Source organism: Arachis ipaensis, chromosome B4 (genome assembly GCF_059453495.1).
Source record: "Arachis ipaensis isolate K30076 ecotype BB chromosome B4, ASM5945349v1, whole genome shotgun sequence".
NCBI lineage: Eukaryota > Viridiplantae > Streptophyta > Magnoliopsida > Fabales > Fabaceae > Arachis > Arachis ipaensis.
In genome coordinates, this window is record NC_142439.1 from 28,310,879 (window position 1) to 28,336,629 (window position 25,751).

General features: G+C 32.7%; 1 long non-coding RNA gene and 1 other non-coding gene across 17 annotated transcripts; one reads left to right on the forward strand and one right to left on the reverse strand.

Annotated features, from left to right (window-relative positions):
- Window positions 1-395: 395 nt before the first annotated feature.
- Window positions 396-7,597, reverse strand: LOC107639185 (uncharacterized). 16 transcript variants are annotated; one of them, XR_002360876.2, is made up of 9 exons: window positions 7,182-7,596; window positions 6,854-7,014; window positions 6,396-6,418; window positions 4,932-5,002; window positions 4,655-4,811; window positions 2,089-3,150; window positions 1,666-1,898; window positions 944-1,075; window positions 396-740 (listed from the first exon to the last, which is right to left on the reverse strand). It is a non-coding gene; the product is annotated as an uncharacterized LOC107639185 (long non-coding RNA). The 16 variants fall into 16 exon arrangements; XR_002360882.2 differs by having other exon boundaries at window positions 6,396-6,435; XR_002360879.2 differs by lacking the exon at window positions 4,932-5,002 and adding an exon at window positions 5,288-5,342 and having other exon boundaries at window positions 6,396-6,435.
- Window positions 7,598-11,398: 3,801 nt separating this feature from the next.
- LOC148567025 (small nucleolar RNA R71) lies at window positions 11,399-11,506 on the forward strand. Its single transcript, XR_015883008.1, has one exon. It is a non-coding gene; the product is annotated as a small nucleolar RNA R71 (small nucleolar RNA).
- The last annotated feature ends 14,245 nt before the right edge of the window (window positions 11,507-25,751 follow it).

Below are 25,751 nucleotides of genomic sequence, written 5' to 3' on the forward strand. Positions count from 1 at the left end.
TTAACCATCTCTGAATTATGACTTAAGCATAAGACTCTGTATGGTAGGATGTTCCAAATAAGATTAATATGACAATACCTATATTTACAAAATTGAAATTATATTTGTTTACAAACAACTAAAAAAGAAATACTAAATCTATAAGCACAATAACTTTCAATACATTCAAGGTTGTAATTTAATTTTTATTTTTAGAGATTAATACAGTAGATATTAATTCTAAAGTTAGGCTACGATTTATCTTTTCAATCATAACATACAACAATTGAATTTTATAGTAATTTATTGACCTAATTTTGATAGATTTAGAGTGAAAGTGAGTTTGGTAATTTTATTTTTGAGTCATAGAGCACTATAATAACGTAGCAGTTATTTAAGTTGGATAAAAAAAATACAATTGAATGAACTAAATGATAATATTTGTCTCATGCAAGGGAATCCGTTAAATTACAATTTGAGAATTGTAATTAAGGTAGGCACTCCAAGCTCTCAAAGAAAGATCATTAACATTCACACCTTACAATCAAGGAATCAACATTTTGGAATAGTGACATATCGTATAAGAATTTATTTTGGGAGACTGAAAAATAGCAAAAAAGAGACCTTAAGAGAAATCAGGAGCTCTCAATACTAGCACAAGTCACATTCTCAAAGAATCTTCTCTTTTTCTCTTTCCCTTTTTTCCTTTCAGGACTATGTGACTCAACATCACGATGATCATAGAGGTCAATTTGATCAACCTAAACAAATAGTTGCCAAAGTAATACAAATGTTTGAACTTGTGGTAAATAATACTTGCTATTACTATGAGTTATAGAATAATGATTACTATTGATGAGTTATGGAATTTCTTATTATATACTTTCAGTTAACAAATTAACATACAGTTCGTTTAAAAATAAATAAATAAATAATTCAGACATAATACCCAAGCACTCAATACCTTGTTCATAGAATCTTCATTTTCTTTTTCGTTGGGATGCAAATAGAACATTCTCTCATAATCTTGCTATTTATGTGCTTTCTTTCTCCTTTTTTTATTGCGCTTATGAAATCCAACCCAGTCACATAGTTCCTTCAGAACAAAATATTGGGTAAAAAACAAAAAATTAAGGAAAATGAGTTAAAAAATTTTGCAACAGCAAGAACACATAATATGATAAAAGTTTAATGGGATTAAACCCAATTAGTAAATAGATAGGGATAATATGATAGCTGAAAATATATACTAAAATGTGTAGTAACTTGCTCTATCAAAAGTCCAAAACTAATTTCAAGGTGCTATAAACTTAAAAGAGTTATGAGAAACAATTGAGCAGTTAACACCTTAAACACATGGTGATATATTTGACCCATAATTTGAAAAGCCTAACTAATTATTGCATGATTTTTTTCTTCTTTTAAATCAACAATGATGAGAAGACTCTAGAAAGAAAATTAAAACATAAACAATCCAATAATCTAAATAAGTACCTTTAGAACCTTTAAGTTATTAATTTGCTCATAATAACACATTTTAACTGGTTTATGTCCGTAAAGTTAACCTAATTGTAGAAAAAAATTCTAAAAGCTCTCAACACACAAATAAGAACCGTAAGATTGTGCATAAATTGGGAGAAAACAGAGCAAGCGGGAGGCAAATAGAAATTTCAAATTTGAACTGACCACAAAATTCTGCAAGTTGCCGCTCAAATGCTCAATCCTCCATTTTGGGATTGTTGCAGCTTCATTCTCCTTCAACCCATTGAGTAAAAGAAGGATGTGAGCTCGAGAGAGTGATTTGGGGATTGTTGAAGCCAACCATGCCTTGATTCCGGTGGATAAAAGGGAACTCGCAATAGCTAAGACGGTTCTCTCTCAACTTTAGCCAGTCCCTTGACGTAAAGATCAGCCAATGCCTAAAGACACCAAAAATCATTATATATTATAGATTGCTATACATGATCTACATTTCAATACATTTCAATGCACACGTAACCAATAAAGCACAATGTCACAAACCTTTGCAACAATAGGTCAGTCTTTCGGATCAAAAGCTAGCAATCTCTAGTAATCATAGTGCTAAAGAGTCTGCATTAGTAAACTTACGTGCAAATGACACAGGCTACTTTTTCCTCATGCTAATAAGGTATCTTTGTGTTTTCTCATTGCGTACCTGCATCCAACTCAAATTTTGATGCAAGCCAGTAAGCTTTGGTTTAGAATTGTACTAAGATATAGTGCAATATAGTCATACAGATGGTTTTGTCATCAGATCCAACTGGTGAACAACATTCTTTCCAGAAAAAATGGCTTTCCTAAGAGCACTTCGATAAACATGCAATCGATACTCCATATATCAATTGCTAGTGTATACTGCACCAAAAATTACAAAAGGAGACAGAAGAGAAAATTGTTACAACGGTAGAAATCTCAAAATCTGTAGCAAACCGAAAAAAATATCTAAGCTAACACAAATCAATGCAAATGGTCTCGAAATCAACACGAAACTTATAGTTCAACATAAGAAGCAAAAGAAAACAAAATCAAAGAAATTCTACAAAACACGATAATGATTCATCATCTTCATATACTAATAGATCACAATTAAAAAAATAATAAATTTATATTTTTTGAAACAAAATCAAAGAATCCCTAAAAATCATGATGATGATTCATCATCTTTATATACTTACATATCACAATTAAAAATATAGTAAATTTATATTTATTTGAAACAAAATAAAAAAAAACCTAGAAAACATGATGATTCATCTCCATATACTACATTTCAACATTCATATTCAGAAACTCAGTATGAGTATTATATACATATCACAACAAAATAAATGAAATACATCTATAATGCAGAGAAATCACAAAAATACTAACCTGAATGGCTTCACCTGAAAGCTCACAATTCTAGCAGATTCAATTAGCAAATCTCTATGATACTTGACAGTAAATGCCAAATGATTGTGAATAAAATACTTCTCTTCATTGCTCTGTGCATTTTTAACAAAGTAAACACAAGAAAATATTTGGCTTTCAAAACAATAAATATTGTTCTACCAAATAATGAGCATACCCCACTATAATGCCCTTTGAGTCCAACATGAAAAGCGAGCTGATAAATAGTAGAGTCCTGATCCGGACATTTTATCGGAACCACTATCACAAACAAAAACAAAGAAATAACCATAGAGATGTCAAAAATGTCAACCACTAACATATGAACTTTGGGGCATAATCATAATCAGCTTACTCATCCTTAAAATCCAAGCTAAATTTTTTTCAACAGATAAAGAAAGACACATGCCAAATAATAATATTTTTTTCACCTTTCTTATAACATCTTTAGGTTCCTAGGAAATCCTTTAACAGAATTGGAATCAATTGAATGTAAGACCCTTAATCTACATGGCTTTACTTTTAGAGATAGTAAGAAGTTAACCTCATTCCCTTTTATGGAGAAAAATAAAATAGTTAAAAAAATTGAGTAAGATTAAATAAGTTGTCCCTCAAAAAAAATTTTAGAACCCATTATCTCTAAAATGAAACACATTGTAAGAAGTTAGACTTTCATCTTAAGTGAAACATGATTTTAGAGAGAAACAGAGAGATATGTACTTTCAACAACTAAGAAAGTTGAGTAGTTTCTTCTCTTGCATAAACCAACACTCCTTTTAAATGTTCTTAAAAAATAGAGGTCAGGTTTATTGAGCAAAATATGGGCAAAAATTAAAGATATATGAGAAGAGAAAACCACTGGCCGAACAAATATTTAGCTTCAAATTTTAGTTCCAATTATAATGCATGCCAATGCCAAATTCAAAATCAATGCAAAACAATTTGAATTAACCTTCACTATCAATTCAAGAAACAACTTGTTTTTTTTCTCCATCAAATAAAAATAGAGACATAGAATAGTAATACACACGTTTTCGAATTAAAATTCACAAAACTTCCTTCATTTTTGTACTATATCCTTTTCCTATATATTGAGAATTGAAAAACAAAACCAAGTAAATGCAACATTGGATTAAAATAAATGCAACATTCATATTTTTGAAAGGACTAAAAGAGCATAAATTGAAATTGAATTAAAAAGAAAAAACAGAATTTAATTTATATCCACACCAATAAATAATAAATTAAAAAAATAAGCATATAAGGCATGATAATGGAAGGAAGAAATTGGCAAAGATTGAAGAGAAACATGATCCAAAAGGTGGAAAACGGGGTTGAGAAGGTAGGGTTTGGAGAGAGAGAGAGAGAGAGAGAGAGAGAGAGAGAGAGAGAGAGAGAGAGAGAGAGAGAGAGAGAGAGAGAGAGCAAACAAAGATGATATATCAAGTAGATATGTATATTCAAATTGGTATGTCTCCATCCTTAGTAGATCTATGGATATCTACCACCTAAGCATGAGTGCATGACTCCAAAACATATTGTCATTCATAAAGCAAAACAACAAAACTGCAAGCCCAACAATAATGAGCTAGTGCAGCATAACCATTATGAAAAACAAAACAACATTCCTCAATTTAAGCAATTAAGAATTGTTCCACCATGGATAGCAAAACTAATAAAAGCAAACTAATTCTAAACAATTAAGATCCAAGACAATGACTTCGGCAATAACCTCGAGCATAGAAAAATGCTTAGAAATATTTACCTGAATGGGAGCAGCAAGAAGTTAGAAAAACTCATTCTATTAGAAGTGCTCTGATGGTGTTGCTCCTGGGCACACCAGATCTCTGTCTGCCTCTTCCGTTCATCTTTCCTTTACTTGCCAATCACACAAATCTTCATATTCCTCTTCTTCTCACATTCTTTTATATCATGGAGTAATAATAAGAAAAGAAAAATGACATAGGGGAGTTAGTCACAAGTAACGATACCTACTCTCATTGACCAAATAACTTTTTTGACAGAATAATAGAAGATAGTACTATTTGTTAGAGAAGATGATGTCATTTCTCCCACCAAACCACCAAAATCTGATTTTTCGTGTGAGAGTACACTGAAAAACAGGGAAGAGAATCACTTTCCCCACCTAATCGCATCCAATCCATTTTTTGTTTTTGAAGAAAAATTCAAAAACTAACATCCCATCATAACTTTGAAAATGATAAAATAAAATGAGGAAGCAACAACATTGACTGACATCAGAATCATGTATAAAAGAATGAGATGAGATCACAAATAACATCATTCAAACTAACATCCCATCATAGCTTCAGAAGAATAGAATTCACATTATATTTTCAACAATTTGAAGCATATAATAATAAAAATACAACCTCACCTCCCTAGAACTGACTGAGAAACAATTATAAAGACAAAAGAAAACTTATTCCACCCTGAAAAAGAAGATAAACACATATTAAGAGTTGAGTACAATAGTCCAATAAAAAAAAACTCCACTTCCTTAACATTCTTTTTTCATTGACCATGATTTGATGAGAACTTTAACAAAAACTAACTCCCATCACAACTATTAGATCCAAATTACCAAGAACATAAAAAAAGAACACAAATTTGTCTAATTACCACTCAAGATTGACCAGTGAACTATAAAATAAGAAACTGAATTAACTATGATTTGATGAGCACTTTGACAAAAACCAACTCCCATCATAACTATTAGATCCAAATTACTAAGAAAAAAAAAAAGAACACCGAATTTGTCTAATTTTCACTCAAAACTGACCAATGAATAATAAAATGGGAAACTGAATTAACTATAATTTGATTAGCACTTTGACAAAAATCAAGTCCTATTACAGCTATTAGATCCAAATTACCAAGAATAAAAAAAGATAACTAAATTTATCCAATTACCACTCAAAACTGACCAATGAACTATAAAATGAGAAACTAAATTAACTAAAAAGCTCATACCGCAAACACCACAATACATATATACTAATGATATCAGCATGACGATGAGCAAAACCAACAACTTTATAACAATAATCCCAATCCAACCACAATTATCAAGAAAAAACATAGGATATATAAAAGAACTGATTTTGAACAGATAGATAGTAGAACAAATGATTTGAAAGAACTACATTATTCATAAATGAAATTCAACATATAAACCGCATTCATATCAAAATCACATGATTCTAGACTTCTAGCAATAAATGAATGAAATTGTGGGAACCACAAAGTCATCTACGCATGGCTCCCAAATACATATCCCGAAGCACCAAATCATGATGAAATTTCAAGAAATTGAATAAAATTACAAAGAGGAAGTTGAAATTAAAGAAAACAATAGGAGAATATGATGAGAACCGTATTATATTCTTCATTCATATTTCTATAAAAATATTAACAAAATCAAAAGTTTTAGAGCAAATTTAACAAAAACTAAAAAAGGAAAGAGCACTTCATATATAACTCACCATTCTTCTTCTGTGCGGAATCACTGCAACAATGCAAGATCTTCATCAAATGAAAGAGACAAAAATACCCGAAGCATTATAAAACAACAAACATCACTCAACAGCTTTATGCTGAATGAAAAACCTTCCACAAAAAATTTGATGAGTTTTGCAAAGAGCATTTATAATTCTATCGCTCTATCAGTTTATAAAGCGCAACATCAACTTATTAAAGAAACAGAAAATTGACAAAATACAGGATTCAAACACAAAATAGAACTAAATGAATTAGCAACTCCCATAAGAAACGAAACCCATTCAATGGAATCAGGATGCAATTGACAATTATTAGCCTTGATATAAGTTAACTTTTATAAAATAAAACAGCGCAAAGCCTGGCCAAAGAAAACGTAGCTGAAAACCCTAAATAAGAAAAAAAAGATAAAAAATTCAGAAGTAGGAATCGAGAAAATCCGTACATGAGGTGGCGCCAGTTGAGATCTCAGAGGAGGAGGAGAATGTAACAACCAGGTTCTTGAGGTTCCAAAGAGCGTCACTCGTTCAGAGTCCCCAGAATCCCACCGGCGTCGTCCCCATCATTGTGCTCTCAGACGACGCATTCGAGTAGCTACGGTTAGGACTGTGGGTGGGGATCATAACAATTGGTGATGTCAGAACAATAAAGGAAGAAATTGGTGAATATTAAAGAGAAATACGAACTAGAAGGAAAAAAACGGGGTTGAAGAGCTAGGGCTTGGATGTGAGACAGAGAGAAAGAGAGAGAAAGAGAGAGAGACAGAGAGAAACCTTCCAAACTACTTCGCCACGCTGGTGCTCATAATCTCGTTCAGACACGCCGAAGAAGAAGCCCAATGCGGCGCTGGTAAGTCGGTAACGGCAGCACCGTAGGGGTTGGTGATGATGACAGAAGGTGAGTGCTCAAGAATCGGAAGAACCTGTCTATCGTCGTTCATCTTGCGCCTCTTGGTCGAACACCCTCCTCCGGTCGAGACATTGCTTTCCAAATGGGGAGAAAGAGGAAGAAGATGGCGTCTTGGAGAGTTCACCAAGGAAGATGAAAAATAGAAAGAGTGACTGAGAGTGATGTGAAAGCAAACCACTCTCTTTGACTCAAATCACGTGCTTTCTATTTTTTATCTTAGAGAAAACTCAAGAATCCCAAGAAATTTCACGTCGGTGATGTTTCCTTTTGTATTTTAGTTTGTGTTTGTATAGATTGGATTTGGCTCCTCCAAGTTGTTCATTTACTTTAGAAAAAAAAAAGTAACCCAATATGAACTTTTGATAATATAAAGGGTTCTGATAATCTTAAATAAATAAATAAATAGTAAATAAATATATTAAAAGATAATCAAAACGTTGACTATTAAAAAACTAAAAAGAAAAAATGCACCATTTTATAAAGATTACGCGCAGAGTTAAAAAAAATGACGAAGAGGACTAAACAAACATTGAAGTTCACAATAGATACTGAACCAAAAAAAAATAGTAATTACATAGTTGGCAGGATTATCAAGTAAAACGAGTATGCTAGTTCCATCTATGGACACTACGATGATGGTGTCCCCAATGGAGACGAACAAGCCAAATATGAAGGTGTTGCTTCTTGAAACTAAGATAGTAGATTTATCAGAAGAAACAAATGAGTTGATAATCACAATGATACCACTATGAAAAGGTAATTTTTTTATTGAATAATTTTAAATTTCACCACAATATATTTAATAATATTTTACTCAATATATTATTTAAGATTGTCAATTGATTTCTCAAAATATGAAAAAAACTCAAATTGCACAACACAATTCTATATTAATTATTTTTTCTAGGTATGTTTGTAACAATTATATTTGTACTCTATTTTAGTACTCTTATTTTTGTATGTTTATAACAATTATATTTAGAATTTTATTATTTATTTTGTTCAGGCCAATTATAGAAAAAAAATACCAAAATTAGGCATAAAATTTGACACGGTACTAGAAGTTAAAGGCTTCTGGAAAAATTATGGTGGAATGATGGATTTTGATGTTCGACAATTGTATGCAAATAAATGCAAGGTTGACAATTCTGTGATTTTGACGAACGGACTTTTGTTAGTAAAGAAATCCACAAATAATATCTCGTTGCAAGTATAGTTTTTAAACTAACAAAGAATCCTTTCGTACAAAAACTTTGGTTGTCACTAAAGCAAACTTAATAAAAATAAACCGAAGTATTTAAACCTCAGGTCGTCTCTCAAGGAATTGCAGGGAGGTGTATTTATTATTGGTTATGAGGTTGTATCTTTTTTTTGGGGTTTTTGAATAAGGAACAAGGAAAAGTAAATTGTAAGAATTAAATTAATAACTAATAAAGCTCTTAGCAAGGTATGAAAACTGGACGTCCTATCCTAGTTATCCTTATCAATTATGATGAGAATTGTTCCTTTTTATTGCCTTCCCTTTCCTCTTTCTAGAGGTTTCTCTGGTCTTAGGTGTCATTAGTGGTTATAGAAAAATAGAAAAGCAGAGTTTTTTCCACACCAAACTTAAAGGGTTTGCTCGTCCTCGAGCAAAAGAAGAAAGAAAGGAGTAGAAGAAGAATAAATGGAGGAGATAGAAGTAGTGTTGGTTTCGGCCAAAGGGGAAAGAATTGTTTGTGATGTGTGAAAGTGAAGGTAGTGAGGAGGGGTATTTATAGGGTAGGGGAGAGAGGGAATTCGGTTATGAGGGTTTGGGAGGGAAATGGTTTGAATTTGAATGGTGAGGTAGGTGGGGTTTTATGATGGATGGATGTGAGTGGTGAAGAGATTATGGAGAAGAGGGTAAGATTTGATAGGTGAAGGGTATTTGGGGAAGAGTTATTGATGGGATTGGTCAAGGGTATTTGGGGAAGAGTGTTATGAAAAAGTGTGAAGAGGAGAGAAGAAGAGGTGGGGTAGGTGGGGATCCTGTGGGGTCCACAGATCCTGAGGTGTCAAGAAATTCTGCTCCCTGCACCATTCTGGCATTCAAACACCCGCTGTGTGCCAATTCTGGCGTTAAACGCCAGCTCTGCTACCTTTCCTGGCGTTAAACGCCAGTCTGCTGCCCCTTTCTGGCGTTTAACGCCAGCCAGACACCCTTTTCTGGCGTTAAACGCCCAGAATGCTGCCAGGCTGGGCGTTAAACGCCCGTAAGCCTGTCCTCCAGGGTGTGCTATTTTTTATGCTGTTTTTCATTTTGTCTTAATTCTCCAGTAGTTTTTATGACTTCACATGATCATCAACCTAAAGAAAACATAAAATAACAATGGAAAATAAATAAATATAATTAAATAACATTGGGTTGCCTCCCAATAAGCACTTCTTTAATGTCAATAGCTTGACAGTGAGCTCTTAGAGAGCTTCACAGAGACTCAGAGCTTGATGATGGCCTCCCAACACCAAACTTAGAAGTTGAGTGTAGGGGCTCTGTTTGACTCTGTATTGAGAGAAGCTTTTCATGCTTCCTCTCCATGGTTACAGAAGAAGATCCTTGAGCTTTAAACACAAGGTAGTCCCCATTCAATTGAAGGACCAACTCTCCTCTGTCCACATCAATCACAGCTCTTGCTGTGGCTAGGAAGGGTCTTCCAAGGATAATGGATTCATCCTCATCCTTCCCAGTGTCTAGGATTATGAAGTCAGCAGGGATGTACAGGTCTTCAACCTTCACTAAGACATCCTCTACAACTCCATAAGCCCATTTCCTTGATTTGTCTTTCAATTCTAATGAGAATTTAGCAGCTTGCACCTCAAAGATCCCTAGTTTCTCCATTACAGAGAGTGACATGAGGTTTATTCCTCATCCCAGGTCACACAGAGCCTTCTTAAAGGTCATGGTGCCTATGGTGCAAGGTATTAAGAACTTTTCGGGATCTGGTTTCTTCTGAGGTAACTTTAGTTACCCCAAAGCATTCAGTTCATTGATGAGCAATGGAGGTTCATCCTCCCAAGTCTCATTACCAAATAACTTGGCATTCAGCTTCATGATTGCTCCTAGATACTGAGCAATTTGCTCTTCAATAATATCTTCATCCTCTTCAGAGGAAGAATACTCATCAGAGCTCATGAAAGGTAATAGTAAGTTCAGTAGAATCTCTATGGTCTCTATATAAGCCTCAGATTCCTTTGGTTCCTCATTGGGGAACTCTTTAGTGGCCAGTGGACGTCCATTGAGGTCTTCCTCACTGGAAATCACTGCCTTTTCTTCCTCCCTAGGTTCGGCCATGTTGGTTGTATTTATGGCTTTGCACTCTCTCTTTGGATTCTCTTCTATATTGCTTGGGAGAGTACTAGGAGGGATTTCAGTAACTCTTTTTTACTCAGTTGACCCACTTGTGCCTCCAAATTTCTTATGGAGGACCTTGTTTCAGTCATGAAACTGAGAGTGGTCTTAGATAGATCAGAGACTATGGTTGCTAAGTCAGAGTGGCTCTGCTTAGAATTCTCTGTCTGTTGTTCAGAAGATGATGGAAAAGGCTTGCTATTGCCAAACCTGTTCCTTCCACCATTATTATTATTGAAGCCTTCATTAGGCTTCTGGTGATCCTTCCATGAGAAATTAGGATGATTCCTCCATGAAGGATTATAGGTGTTTCCATAGGATTCTCCCATGTAATTCACCTCTTCCATTGTAGGATTCTCAGGGTCATAAGCTTCTCCTTCAGGGGAGGCTTCTTTAGCATTGCCTGATGTAGCTTGCATTTCAGTCAGACTCTGAGAAATCATATTGACTTGCTGAGTCAATATTTTGTTCTGAGCCAATATGGCATTCAGAGTATCCATCTCAAGAACTTCTTTCTTCTGAGTCATCCCATTATTCACAGGATTTCTTTCAGAAGTGTACATGAACTGGTTATTTTACAACCATCTCAATGAGTTCCTGGGCATCTGCAGGCGTTTTCTTCAGATGAAGAGATCCACCAGCAGAGTGGTCCAATGACATCTTGGACAATTCAGACAGAACATCATAGAATATACATAGGATGCTCCATTCTGAAAGCATGTCAGAAGGACACCTTCTGATCAATTGCTTGTATCTTTCCCAAGCTTCATAGAGGGATTCACCTTCCTTCTGTCTAAAGGTTTAGACTTCCACTCTAAGCTTGCTCAACTTTTGAGGTGGAAAGAATTTGGCCAAGAAAGCATTGACCAACTTTTTCCAAGAGTTTAGGCTTTCTTTAGGTTGTGACTCCAACCATATCCTAGCTCTGTCTCTTATAGCAAAGGGGAAAAGCATAAGCCTGTAGACCTCAGAATTAACCCCATTGGTCTTAACAGCGTCACAAATTTGCAAGAATTCAGCTAAGAACTGATGAGGATCTTCCAATGAAAATCCATGAAACTTGCAATTCTGCTGCATTAGAGAAACTAATTGAGGCTTAAGCTCAAAGTTGTTTGCTCCAATTGCAGGAATTGAGATGCTTCTTCCATAGAAGTTAGAAGTTGGTGCAGTAAAGTCACCAAGCACCTTCCTTGCATCTCCACCATTGTGGTTATTTTCGGCTGCCATCTCTACTTCTTTTTCGAAAATTTCTGTTAGGTCATCTCCAGAGTTTTGTGCTTTAGCTTCTCTTAGCTTCCTCTTTAGAGTCCTTTCAGGTTCAAGATCAGCTTCAACAAGAATATTCTTATCATTGTTCCTGCTCATATGAAAAAGAAGAGAACAGAAAAGAAGAGAAATCCTCTATGTCACAGTATAGAGATTCCTTTATGTGAGTAGAAGAATAGAAGAGTAGAATGAAGAAGGGAGAAGAAGAAGAATTCGAACACAGAGAGGGGGAGAGGGTTCGAATTATAAATAGAAGAGAAGTGTTAGTAAATAAATAAAATAAATAGAAAGATATGAGAAAGAGAGTGTATTCGAATTTTAATTTAGAAGAAAAGAAAAATATTTTTGTTTTTATTTTAATTATTAGTTAGAATTCGAAAATTAAAAAGAGAAATAAAATAAAATTAGAATTTAAAACAATTAGTTAATTAAAAAGAATTTTGAAAAAGGGGTTAGTAGTTTTCGAAAATTAGAGAGAGAGAAAGGTAGTTAGGTGGTTTTGAAAAAGATATGATTGAAATAGAAAACTTTTTAAAATCAAACAAAAAGTCAAGTAGTTAATTGAAAAAGATTCGAAAATAAATTTTGAAAAGATAAGAAGTTAGAAAAGGATTTTGAAAAAGATATGATTGAAAATTCATTTTGAAAAAGATTTGAAAAGGAAATTAAAAAGATTTGATTTTTGAAATTAAAGTTGATTACTTGACTAACAAGAAACTAAAAGATATGATTCTAGAATTTAAAGATTGAACCTTTCTTAATAGGCAAGTAACAACTTGAAAATTTTTGAATCTAAATATTAATTGTTAGCATTAATTTCGAAAATATGAAATAAAAATAAAAAAAATATTTTGAAAATTAATTCTTAAAATTTTTGAAAAACAAGAAAGAAAAATGAAAAAAGATTTGATTTTGAAAAAGATTTGAAAAAAATAGAATTTTTAATTTGAAGTTTTGACTTGATTAACAAGAAACAACTAAAATTTAAAATTTTTGACTAAATTAACACAAAATTTCGAAATTTATGAGTAAAACAAGGGAAAGATATGATTTTTTATTTTTGAAATTTTAATAAGGAGAGAGAAAAATACAAAATGACACAAAACATAAAAGTTTAAAATCAAAACAAAAATACATGCTAGAACACTTTGAATGTCAAGATAAACACCAAGAACACTTTGAAGATCATGATGAACACCAAGAACATATTTTTGAAAATTTTTAAGAAAAGAAAAATATGCAAGACACCAAACTTAAAAATTTTTAAATTTTAGACACTAATAATTCGAAAATGCATATGAAAAACAAGAAAAGACACCAAACAAGAAAATTTAAAAATCAAACAAGGAAAATCATCAAGAACAACTTGAAGATCAATGAAGAGCACAATGCATATATTTTCAAAAATTTAAGAAAAATTAAAGCATGCAATTGACACCAAACTTAAAATTTGACACAAGACTCAAATAAAAAACACAAAATTTTTTGTTTTTATGGTTTTATTAATTAATTTTTTTTTATTTTTCAAAAATTATTTTGGAAAAAGAAATAAAGAGATGCAAAATTTTTAATAAGAATTCCAGGAATCATGCAATGTTAGTCTAAAGTTTCGGTCCAAAAGAATTAGACATGGCCAGATGGCCAACCAAGCTTTAAGTGAAAGCTTTGGTCCAAAAGATTAGACATGGCCAAATAGCCAGTCAAGCTTTAGCATAAAACATACAAGCATGTCAATGAGAAGTGGAAGCCTCAGTCCAAAAGATTAGACATGGCTAAACAGCCAGCCAGGCTTCAACATATCTTATGAAACTCTAGAATATGTTTTTAAAAATTCTGAAGAACACATTTTTTTTTGAATTTTTTGAAAACTCAAATTTTTTTGTATATTTTTTTCGAAAATAAAAAATAAAATTTAAAAAGCTTAAACATAAAATAAAATTACATAATCTAAGCAACAAGATGAACCGTCAGTTGTCCAAACTCGAACAATCCCCGGCAACGGCGTCAAAAACTTGGTGTGGAAAATTGTGATTCACACTTTTCACATCTCCGCACAACTAACCAGCAAGTGCACTGGGTCGTCCAAGTAATAAACCTTACGTGAGTAAGGGTCGATCCCACGGAGATTGTCGGCTTGAAGCAAGCTATGGTCATCCTTGTAAATTTCAGTCAGGCGGATTCAAATGGTGATGAGGTTTTAATAATTAAAGGATAAATAAAACATAAAATAAAATAAAGTTACTTATGTAATTCACTGGTGGAAATTTCAGATAAGCGTATGGAGATGCTTTGTTGCTTCTGAACCTCTGCTTTCCTATTGCCTTCTTCCAACCATGCGTTACTTCCTTCCATGGCAAGCTGTAGCATCCTCTCAGTGAAAATGGTCCTCTACGGTCTCTGCACGGCTAATCAACTGTCGGATTTCTCGTATCGGATGAAAAATACCAGGTACAGCTACCGCATGGCTAATCATCTGTCGGTTCCCGCTAGCGTCGGAATAGGATCCATTGATCCTTTTTCACGCTGTCATTGTGCCCAACATTTGCAAGGTTTGAAGCTCGTCACAGTCATCCCTTCTCGGATCCTACTCAGAATACCACAGACAAGGTTTAGACTTTCCGGATCCCAGGATGCTGCCAATAATTCTAGCCTATACCACGAAGATACTAATCTGACGGACTCGGTCCATGTATTAGATATCCAAGAGAATATACTCCAGCTGTCATCCAATGACTACGTTGAACATCATGTAGACCGCTTGTGGTTGTCAGGCACGCGGATCTTGGCTAAGCGAGTAACGAAGATAGTGGGTGATTATCACGGGTCACCCCTTCATTCTGACTTAACTGAATTAAGTACGAGAGTATATATTGGAGAAAAAGTAGGCGTGAATTGAATAGAAAAACAATAGTACTTGCATTAATTCATGAAGAACAGCAGAGCTCCACACCTTAATCTATAGGGTGTAAAAACTCCACCGTAGAAAATACATAAGTGAAAAAGGTCTAAGCATGGCCGTGTGGCCAGCCTCCAATGTCTAAGGACTAAACGTCCAGCGATGATAAAGTCTCTGAATACAATAGTAAAAAGTGCTATTTATACTAAACTAGTAACTTAGGTTTACAAAAAATGAGTAACAAAGTGCAGATAGTGCAGAAATCCACTTCCGGGGCCCACCTGGTGTGTGCTTGGGCTGAGCATTGAAGCTTTTTCGTACATAGGCTATTCCTGGAGTTAAACGCCAGCTTGGGTGCTAGTTTGGGCATTTAACTCCAATTCTGGTGCCAGTTTGGGCGTTTTACGCCAGAAAGTTTTAGGCTGGATTTGGATGCCAGTTTGGGCCATCAAATCTCGGACAAAGTATAAACTATTATATATTGCGGGAAAGCCCAGGATGTCTACTTTTCAACGCAATTAAGAGCGTGCCAATTGGGCTTTTGTAGCTCCAGAAAATCCACTTCAACTGCAAGAGGGTCAAAATCCAATAGCATCTACAGTCCCTTTTCAGCCTCTGAATCAGATTTTTGCTCAGGTCCCTCATTTTAGCCAGAAAATACTTGAAATCATAAAAAAAAATACAAAAACTCATAGTAAAGTCCAGAAATGTGATTTTTGAATAAAAACTAATAAAAATATAATAAAAAGTAACTAAATCATACTAAAAACTATGTAAAAATAATGCCAAAAAGGGTATAAATTATCCGCTCATCAGCCACTATGGCAAAATTATATATCATTTCGAAGCCCCGGATGTTAGCTTTCCAACACAACTAGAACCGCTTCATTTGGACCTCTGTAGCTTAAGTTATGATCAATTAAATACGAAGAGGTCAGGGCTGACAGCTTTGCAGTTCCTTCAATTTCTTGTATTCCTTCTACTTTTGCATGCTTCCTTTCTATCCTCTAAGCCATTTCTACCATGTAATCTCTGAAAACACTTAACACACATATCATGGCATGGAATGGTAATAAGAGAGGATTAAAATTAGCTAAATTACAACCAAAGAAACATGTTTTCAATCATAGCACAAAATCAGGAAGGGAAATGTAAAACATGCAATTTATATGAATATGTGTGAGAATAATAGATAAAATCTACTTAGTTAAGTACAAGATGTATCACAAAATAGTGGTGCATCATATCTCCCCACACTTAAACATTAGCATGTCCTCATGCTAAGCTCAAGAGAAATTATAAGAGTGAAGAGGAATGGTAGAAAGTATGAAATGCAACCTATCTATATGAATGTAACTACATGGAAAATGTTTCTACATACTTGGTTAAAAGTAAACAAATATTTCAAGAAGAAATATGAACTGGATCTCACTAATTCAAATCATAAAATAAGGTACAAGAAAACTTGCAAAAGAAAATAGCTCGTGAAAGCGGGGAACAAAAAATCGAGCATCGAACCCTCACTGGAAGTGTATGCACTCTAATCGCTCAGGTGTTTAAAGTTCGATCTCTCAGTTCTCTACTAATCTTGCTTTCTAAGGCTTGCTCTTCATCTAACAATCAACAAAAATTTAATGCATAAAATACACATATCAAGAGGTCTTTTAAGGGTTGTAATGGGGTTAGGGTCAAGGTAGGATTGTATTTGGTTAAGTGGACTAAAATCTGAATCCTTAATTAACCTAAACTTCCCACCTAACTTAAGACAATCCATGTAATTAGAATATAAAATCTAACTATGCATTAACTATGTTTTTCACATATTCATGCATCCGAATTTGAGTACAACTCATATGCATTGCTATCATTTACTTTGGGGCATTTTATCCCCTTTTTATTGTTTGCTCTTTTTCTTTTCTTTTTCTCTTTTTTTTTGTTTGTATTTTATTATTTTTTTTCTTTTGTTCTATGTTTTTTTTCAATGCATATGATTAAGGTATTGAATGCATAAACATGTCCTCAACATTCTTTTTCACATTTTCTCAAGAATATACAACACCCAATTCTCAAACCAAATATTTTCAATCCCAATTTTCCCACACTTAATTCGTGAGTACTCTCACTAGTCCAAGCTAACCAAGGATTCAAATTAAGGACATTATTGTTTTCTGCTTAGATTTAATGATGTGTTAAAGTAAGGAACAAAAGGGGTAAAATAGGCTTAAAATTGGTTTGCAAAGGATAATGAAAGGTAAGGCCATATGGGTATGTAAGCTTAGTGAAATAAGGCCTCAATCATGTAAGTGCATGCATACATCAAATAATAGAAATATAGAATTAAGCAAGACAAAGATCACAATTTTAGAGAGAACAACACACACCAAAACTAAAATATTGGTTGATAAGATGCAACCAATCAATTAGGCTCAAAATCTCACTAGTTTTGTGTGTTCGAGCTCTAAAACCATGTTCCAAAAATATTTTTTTTTTCAAGTAAATTTAACAAAAATTTTAATTCAAATTAGTGAAATGCTCTAAAAAGTGTCTTAAAAAAAGAAGATATCACTTCAACCAAGTATTTGGTAAAGTATGCACGAAATCAAACAAACATGCAATCAAACATGCAAATGCAACAACTAATTTAACAAAGAAAATTAAATATTAGTGTTTAAATAGGAAATAACTAACCCATGGAAGTCGGTATCGACCTCCCCACACTTAAAGATTGCACCGTCCTCGGTGCATGCTAAGATGTGCAAGTGGACGGGCTGCTCCAACGGATGCTTTTCTCCAAAGATTGTGTAGATGGACTTGTTAGTTGCCCCATGTAAACGTCTTCCGGTTCCCTTCCTGGTGGCCATCCTGAAAGAAGAGAAAAGGGAAGAAAGGTAACCCAGAAACAAAGATAAGAAAACAAATAAAACATGGGTTGGTTAATGCCAAATAATGAGGGTCTCAATTATATGGTAGCTACAACATGCGAGAGAGAAGAAAGTAGAAGCAAACGGCATATCAATAGTGCGAAAATTGCAACAAAGGGGAAGAGAGTATGGGTAATGCAAGATAGTATAAGCTCATGTCAATGCAAAAAGAATACCAATATTATAAAAATTAGCATTGACTTATAATTAATAACACCCAACAGTTTAAAACAAGTCACGAAGCACCAAAATAATTCAAGATGCACAGTTGAATAAGAACATTTAACACCAATGGTAAAATAGGAAATTAGAAAAGAAGATAAAAATATGAATAAAATTAAAATGCAATGAAAGAAAATATGCTGATGCAGGATGTAAAGGAGAATGAAAGAGAATAAGGATGAGAAGGGAGGAGAGAAATTTGAAAGCTAGCGGCGCAAGCGACGCGCACGCGCGCAGCACGCGTACGCGTGCATTGCGAGAGGGGAGAGGACGCGGAAGCGCGCAGTGCGCGGACGCGTGCGTCAAGTTGTGCCGTAGGTGCGAGTCCATCCCCGCGCTCGCACAACTCTCGGGTAAAATATGGTTTTACGCCGATTTCCCCAACCACGCAGACTTGCCTTAGGCGCGGACGCGTGGGTCGCCAAGAGTGGGAATGGCGCGCACGTGTACGGTATGATTTAACAAACGAAGGCCAACGAAGGCCAGATAAACGAGATCATTTAACAAAGCAACCTCGCGCCGAGACTAGAACAAGTTGCCAAGTAAGAATGTCACTTAAGTTTGCTCGAGATATCAAAAAATATGTGATTTGTGACCTTGAGTTAAATCACAATCATATTTTGCAAATTCCGGAAACCAGTCATATGATGCCATCACAAAGAAAGATTTCAGAAGCACAAGCATTGCAAATAGATTTGGCAGATGAAGTTGGCATAAGACCAAAGAAAACACATGAACTAACAAGTTTACAAGCTAGTGGTAAAGATGTTCTTGGATATACCAAACAAGACCAAAAGAACTATTTTTGAAGCAAACGACCTATGGTGAAGCAGGTAGTTTATTAAAGTATTTTCATCGACAACTACTTGATAATCCCTCATTTCAATATGCTATACAGTTAGATAATGAAGAGAAAATAACAAATATTTTTTGGGCTGATGCAAGAATGGTTATTGATTATGCTATCTTTGGTGATGTAATCACATTTGACACTACATACTGCACAAACAAAGAAAATAGACCATTGGGTATTTTTTGTGGATTTAATCACCATCGAGAAATAGTAATATTTGGCGCTTCTCTTTTGTATGACGAATCAAAAGAATCTTTTATGTGGTTATTTGAATAATTTTTGGAAGCTCACATGCAAAAAAAGCCTAAAACTATTTTCACTGATCAAGATCCTACTATGGCAAGTGCTTTGGTAGAAAAAATGCTTGAAACATATCATGGATTATGTGTCTGGCATATTATGCAAAATACTATTCGACATTTAGGGAATAAGTTGAAAGATGGTTCTTTTATCTTGAGAAATTTCAAAGCTTGTATGTATAATTCTGAAGATCAGTTTCAATTTTAAGAGGCATGAGATGCATTGCTTCAAAGATACAAAGTGGAAGACAATTCTTGGTTGAAGAGTATTTATAAAGTGAAGGAAAAATAGGCTCATTGCTATATGAAGAAGGTGTATACTATTAGAATGCAAAGTACTCAACTTAGTGAAAGTTTTAATAGTGATTTGAAAGATTTTATGCAGTCAAGATTAGACATAATACATTTTCTCAAACAATTTGAGCGAGCTGTTGGTGGCAAGCGATACAAGGAGCTACAAGCTGAATACAATGCAAGACAAAAGCTTCCTAGACTTAAGATGATTCACTCGCCATTATTGAAGTATGCTGCATAGGTATATACTCCTAGTGCATTTGATTTATTTCAAAATGAGTTTGATTGAAGTTCTGCTGCATATATTGTTTCTCGTAAGGAGAACAATCAAATATCTGAATATCAAGTTGCCATTTTTGAAAAAGATGGAGAATACATTGTATCCAGCAATGTGAAAGATATGATAATTTCTTGTTGTTGTGAAATGTTTGAAACAATGGGATTCTTATGTTGTCATAGTTTGAAAGTTTTAAATGTTTGGGATGTGAAGCGAATTCCGGCTCAATACATTATGAAGAGATGGACTAGAGAAGCAAGAGAGATGATTGTTCATGACTCAGATGGAAAAGTTGTTCAAAGTGATACTAGAGTGGATGCTACAGCACGGTATAAGAATATATGTTCTAAAGCAATCAAATTAGCTGCTCGATCATAAGATTTTGAAGTAACATCTAATTTTGTTGAGCAAGTTATAGACGAGGCATATAAGAAGGTAGATTTTTTTTGTAGACACAACCAAGATGATGATGTTTCAAATATTTTGAGGAAAAGGTTTACCTAGGTGTCCTGTTATTACTTTATGTAAACGGTGGACCACGTTTTTTGAAAACATACATAAACTAATGTACGCTTTTCACGATTTATGAACAACGCAAAAAATATATACATTGTGGTACCCTTTTTACGGTTTATGTCTTTATGAATAGTAGCCATGTTTAGATAGAAAAATAAAAAAAATAATCATAAAAGTTGAAACAATAAAAAATATATAACACAGTTCTTATCTTGTTATATTTAGATATTATATGTTAATCTAATAATCAATAAAAAATAATATTGTCTAATGTAAAATAGATTAAAAATAAAAAAGAGGTTAATAAAATCAATTAACAAATTTCTTATCTTAGGTCGCCCAGTTTATTTGAAAAATCAATTTACAAAGTTCTTATATTGCTATATTTATTGTGTTATATGTCGAACTAATAATCAATAAAAGATAGAGAAAATTTCCCTCCCCTCCCTTGCGAGATGTTAAAATGGCACTCCCCTCCCCTCTATTTTTAAAATATACATTCTCCTTCCTTATAACTTTTAAAAAACCTTCTCTTTAATCCATTTTAATTATCCGATGTAAAATAGATTACAAATAAAAAAATTAACAAAATATGCGTGAGAATTTTTCATTCTACCATTGATAGGTATAGATTTTTTTGTATCTTTTATATGTTAATAATGTGACAAATGAATAATATTAAATTAATTAATTTTTTATAATATAATTTAGAAAATTAATAAATGTCAAATCTAGTATTCTATATAATTAAATGTCAAATTCAGTCATAATTAATAGTTTAGATAGTTTAGGAAATTAACATATTAATATTTTTAACGAATCTTTGATAGGTGAACTTTCTTGCGTCCTATATATATGCCAATCAAATAACTTAGCCAATATGCAAAACAAATAATATTGTGGTAGACAAAATTAATAATTTAATTTAGTTTCAAAGTAAATATTTATGTACTCAAATTTTGAATATAATACTCTACATAATCAATATTTTAGAAAATTTAAAAAATATTACTGTAAAGCAATTTAAAAAAATAAGTTAACAAAATATTTATGAAATTTTTTCATTCAATCACTAATAGGTAAAGACATATAAAAAAATAAAAACACATCAAATAAAAAAATTGTTTTTTTTATATTAAATTGAGAAGAAAAGGAGACGTATTACTATTTTTATACGTAAAAAGTTGGGAATAAATTAAAACGACAGAAGAATGACTTTAAAATATAGATTAGGTAAGTAAACTCTTTGTATTGGTTTTATATATTGTTATAGATATATAGCTATTCATAAACCGTGGAAGGAGTACCACAGTTTGTGTGTTTTCAAAAACGTGGAAGGGATTCCACGGTTGGTTTACAAACATTATTCTGAAAATCGAACTGGACCGGTCGGTTTGACCGGATTAACCGGGAACTGATCATTTGTTCGGTTTGGTTGCTATGAAGAACCATCCTGCAAAAAACTGGCATACAAATCGGTCAAATCGGCAGTTAAAAAAAAGTAAAAAACAAATTCAAACGTTCAGAAATTAGAACCCCTCACCCCACCCCTGCCCTCTCTCTCTCTCTCTCTCTCTCTCTCTCTCTCTCTCTCACACACACACACACACACACACACACACACAGGACAAACCCAAACCCTAAGGACGGTAGGAACCCAGCCTCATCCCATCGCTAAGCTCTTCCCTTCCGATAGACGGTGTTGTCGCCGCCGGCAGAGATAGGCTTGGGTGCCGTCCTCGCTCGTGGAAGGTCTGCTCACTTCTCGATCCTCTTCTCCTCGACGTCGAGTGCTTGCTCAGAACTGTTGGCGATGCCGCTGTGAAGGGCTTCTCCATCGTCGTCTCTGCTCGATTTGTTGGTGGCCATCCCTCTCTTTGAGTTCTCTCTTTCTATTCGAGGCTCCGAGCTCTCTGTGTCTCCCTCTCTCTCTCTCTCTCTGCGATGTGTCTCTCTGCTCGGCTCTGGAGTTTTCGCCGCGCCGTCACCTTCCTTCCTCCTTCGTCGCCGGTAAGCACTATTGCCTCAAATTATTTTTGGTTATTTTGTTAATTTTATTTATTTTGATTTTTTAGTTGTTGGCCGTTGATATTTCTGATGCTGCGTTGTTGATGAACATTGTTAAGGCTAGAATTTTTTATGATTCTGAGTTGTTTATGCTGGTTTTTCTGATTCTGAGTTGTTAATTTTGGTGGCTGATTTTTGCTGAATCTGAATTGTTTATGGTGGTATGGTAAAATTATTTTTCATCATTTCTCATCTTTCAGGAGTACAACTTACATTTCTTTCTTGTACATTTTTTGTTCAAATTTATACACTTCTTTAAACTTTGAAGTATGCTAAAAAGTGTTTCAAATTATTTTGCATTGAAAATTTCAAGCAAGTCTCTTTGTATTGGGTTTGTCAAAGTTTTTGGTTTCAATGTTGGTAAAATTCTCAATGTAAGTGGATAATGATAATAATAATAACTCTTGCTTTATATCATTTATGATTATGAATATTTAGTTTATTTGTTGTTATTCTTTGTTTTTGTATTGATTTTCCCAATTGATGTGCTTTAAAAATTTGTAGGAGAATGAGAAGGAGAACATCACAAGTAATTGTATTCAACAAATCTGATATTGCTATTGTAGAACATTATAATTCTTAGAGAAAATTATACTCCCCTCCCCTGCAAGATGTTAAAATGACACTGTCCTCCCCTCTATTTTATAAATGTACATTCCCCTCTTTTCTAACTTTTAAAAAATCTCTTCTTTAATCCATTTTAAACTTTTTGTGTTAACTAATGTTAACTTTATCCATTTTTTAAGAAAAATAAATTATTTTTTTAAAAAATAACTATTAGTAAAAATTTTATTTTTTATCATTAAATTTTGCTTACCAAAATATCCTTTAATAAATTATTCTTTTATTGATTAAATTGTATTTTTTAAAAAATTTAATAATTATATAATTTTTTTTCTAAAATACCCTTCAATAAGTTTTAATTATTAAATTATAATTTTACCAAAATTTTCGTTAACAATTTTTTTATATTTTACTATTAATTTTTTATATCTATATATATTATTTTAACATTAAATAAAAAATTTTAGTAAGATTATTTTTCAATATCAATATATATTAATTGTTATATATATTAACAGTGGTAAGATTTTTTTATTTAATGTTAAAATAATATATATTGATATAAAAAATTAACAGTAAAAATAAAAATAATTGTTAACAAAAATTTTGGTAAAATCATAATTTAATAATTAAAAAAGTATTGAAGGGTAGGTATGTTAGAAAAAAATAATTTAATTATTAATTTTTTAAAAAGTATTTTAATAAAAATATAATTTAATCAATAAAAAATAATTTATTAAAAGGGTATTTTGGTAAGCAAAATTTAATGATAAAAAATGAAATTTTTGCTAATGGGTATTTTTTTTTAAAATAATTTTTTTTTTTTTAAAAAATAGATAAAGTTAATATTAGTTAACACAAAAAATTTAAAATGGATTAAAGAGGAGGTTTTTTAAAAGTTATAAGGGAGGAGAATGCACATTTATAAAATAGAGGAGATGAAAATGTCATTTTAGCATCTCGCAAGGGAGGGGAGTAGAATTTTCTCTAATTCTTATTGTTAATTTTTCTGATTCTATTGATATATTTTTTGTTTTTATAATTTTTATGAAATTGGAATAATTGTTTGTGGTTGAATATTATTTCTTTGTCATTTAAGTGCATTTTAATTTTTATTAGTTATAAAGATTGATGTTTGAAGTTATTTATAAACTTTTAATTATAAATTATGGACAATTTATTATGTAAAATTATAAAATTTTAAATTTTATTAGTTTAAAAAGTATTAAATTTAAATATTTAAAATTATATATTAAATTTTTAATAATTTTATTTTATATTTAATTACACCGGCTGAATTCCGGTTAAACTTCGATTGAACTTTTGAACCATTGAACTAGTCACTCTACCGGTTTAGTAACCAGTTCGGTTTTCGCAACCTTGTTTACATAAAGTAGTAACAGGACACACAAGTAACCCTTTCTCAATTGTTGTATTTGGGCAAACCTTTCTCCATTTATTTTATTTAAGTAAATTGCCTTTTAATTTTTGTGAATTGACTCAAAATAAAAGTAGAGTATCACATCCTATATCATTATAAATTATTCTCTATATTCAAGCAATTTTAACATTCAAGTTCATCCTAATGATTTAGAGTCACACAATCTTAACTCAAATTCACACGTGTGTTCTTCTTCTTCTTCTTCTTTATTATTTTTCACTTTCATTACCGTCGTCACCAACATCGCCACCTCCTCCTCCTCCTCCTCCTCCTCCTCCTCCTCCTCCTCCTCCTCTTTCTTCTTATTTTCTCATTGAAATTTCTTCTCCTCCTTTCTTTTTATCCATCTCCTCCATCGTTATCATCATCATTATCGTCATTGTCGCCTTCTTCTTATACATATTGTCGTTATCATTATCGTCGTTATTATTATTGTTATTATTAAATTTTTGCCATGGTGATGTTATTGTCTGATCCAAAATTGATTTTTGATGTGTTTTTGTTCACGATTCAGTCTTGTTTGTGTGCTTATTTTCGAATTGAGTTTATGTGTCGCAATCAGTATGTAATTTTGGTTCATTTCTAAGTTAATTATGTCGCAATTATTATGTAATTTCGGTTCATTTTTGAGTTAATTGTATCGCAATTCATTATGTAATTTCGGTTCATTTCTGAGTTAATTGTGTCACAATCATTATATAATTCAATTCATTTATGAGTGAATTAAGGTGTATTTGGACTCGTTGTCCTGCTCAATTCAAAACTCTTTCTCCTCATCTTCTACTGCTTCTTCTTCTTCATCTTTTTCTTCTTCATCTTCACATTCTCACTTCATTTTCTCAAAATTCTTTTTGATTTACTCTTTTAAGAAGAATAAAACCAAGAAAAAAAGAAGAAAATATCCAACAAAAAAAGAAATATATTAATGACATTGTCTGATCTAAATTTGATTTTGGATGTGTTTTTGTTCATGATTCAATCTTGTTTGTGTGCTTGTTTTTTAACTGAGTTTATGTATCACAATCATTTGAAAATTTTCAGTTCATTTCTGAGTTAATTATGTCGCAATTGTTATGTAATTTCAGTTCATTTATGAGTTAATTGTGTCGCAATCCATTATGTAATTTCGGTTCATTTATGAATGAATTAAGGTGTATTTGGACTCGTTATCCTACACAATTCAAAACTCTTTCTCCTCACCTTCTACTACAATAACAGCAATAATAGCAGCAACAAAAGAATGACGATAAGAAGAAAATACGCAAAGATGATGTCGATAATGATAACGTAAACGTAGCGCGTGAACGTAAATGACTTGGTTGGAAGAAAGATGTGTGCGTGTGTTGTAATACCCTATCACCTTAAGCCTTACCTCTAGCCATAAAGCAAAGGCTGACAAAACGTCACAACAGTTCTAAGGCTCATACAATAGTATATAATCAAGAAATATA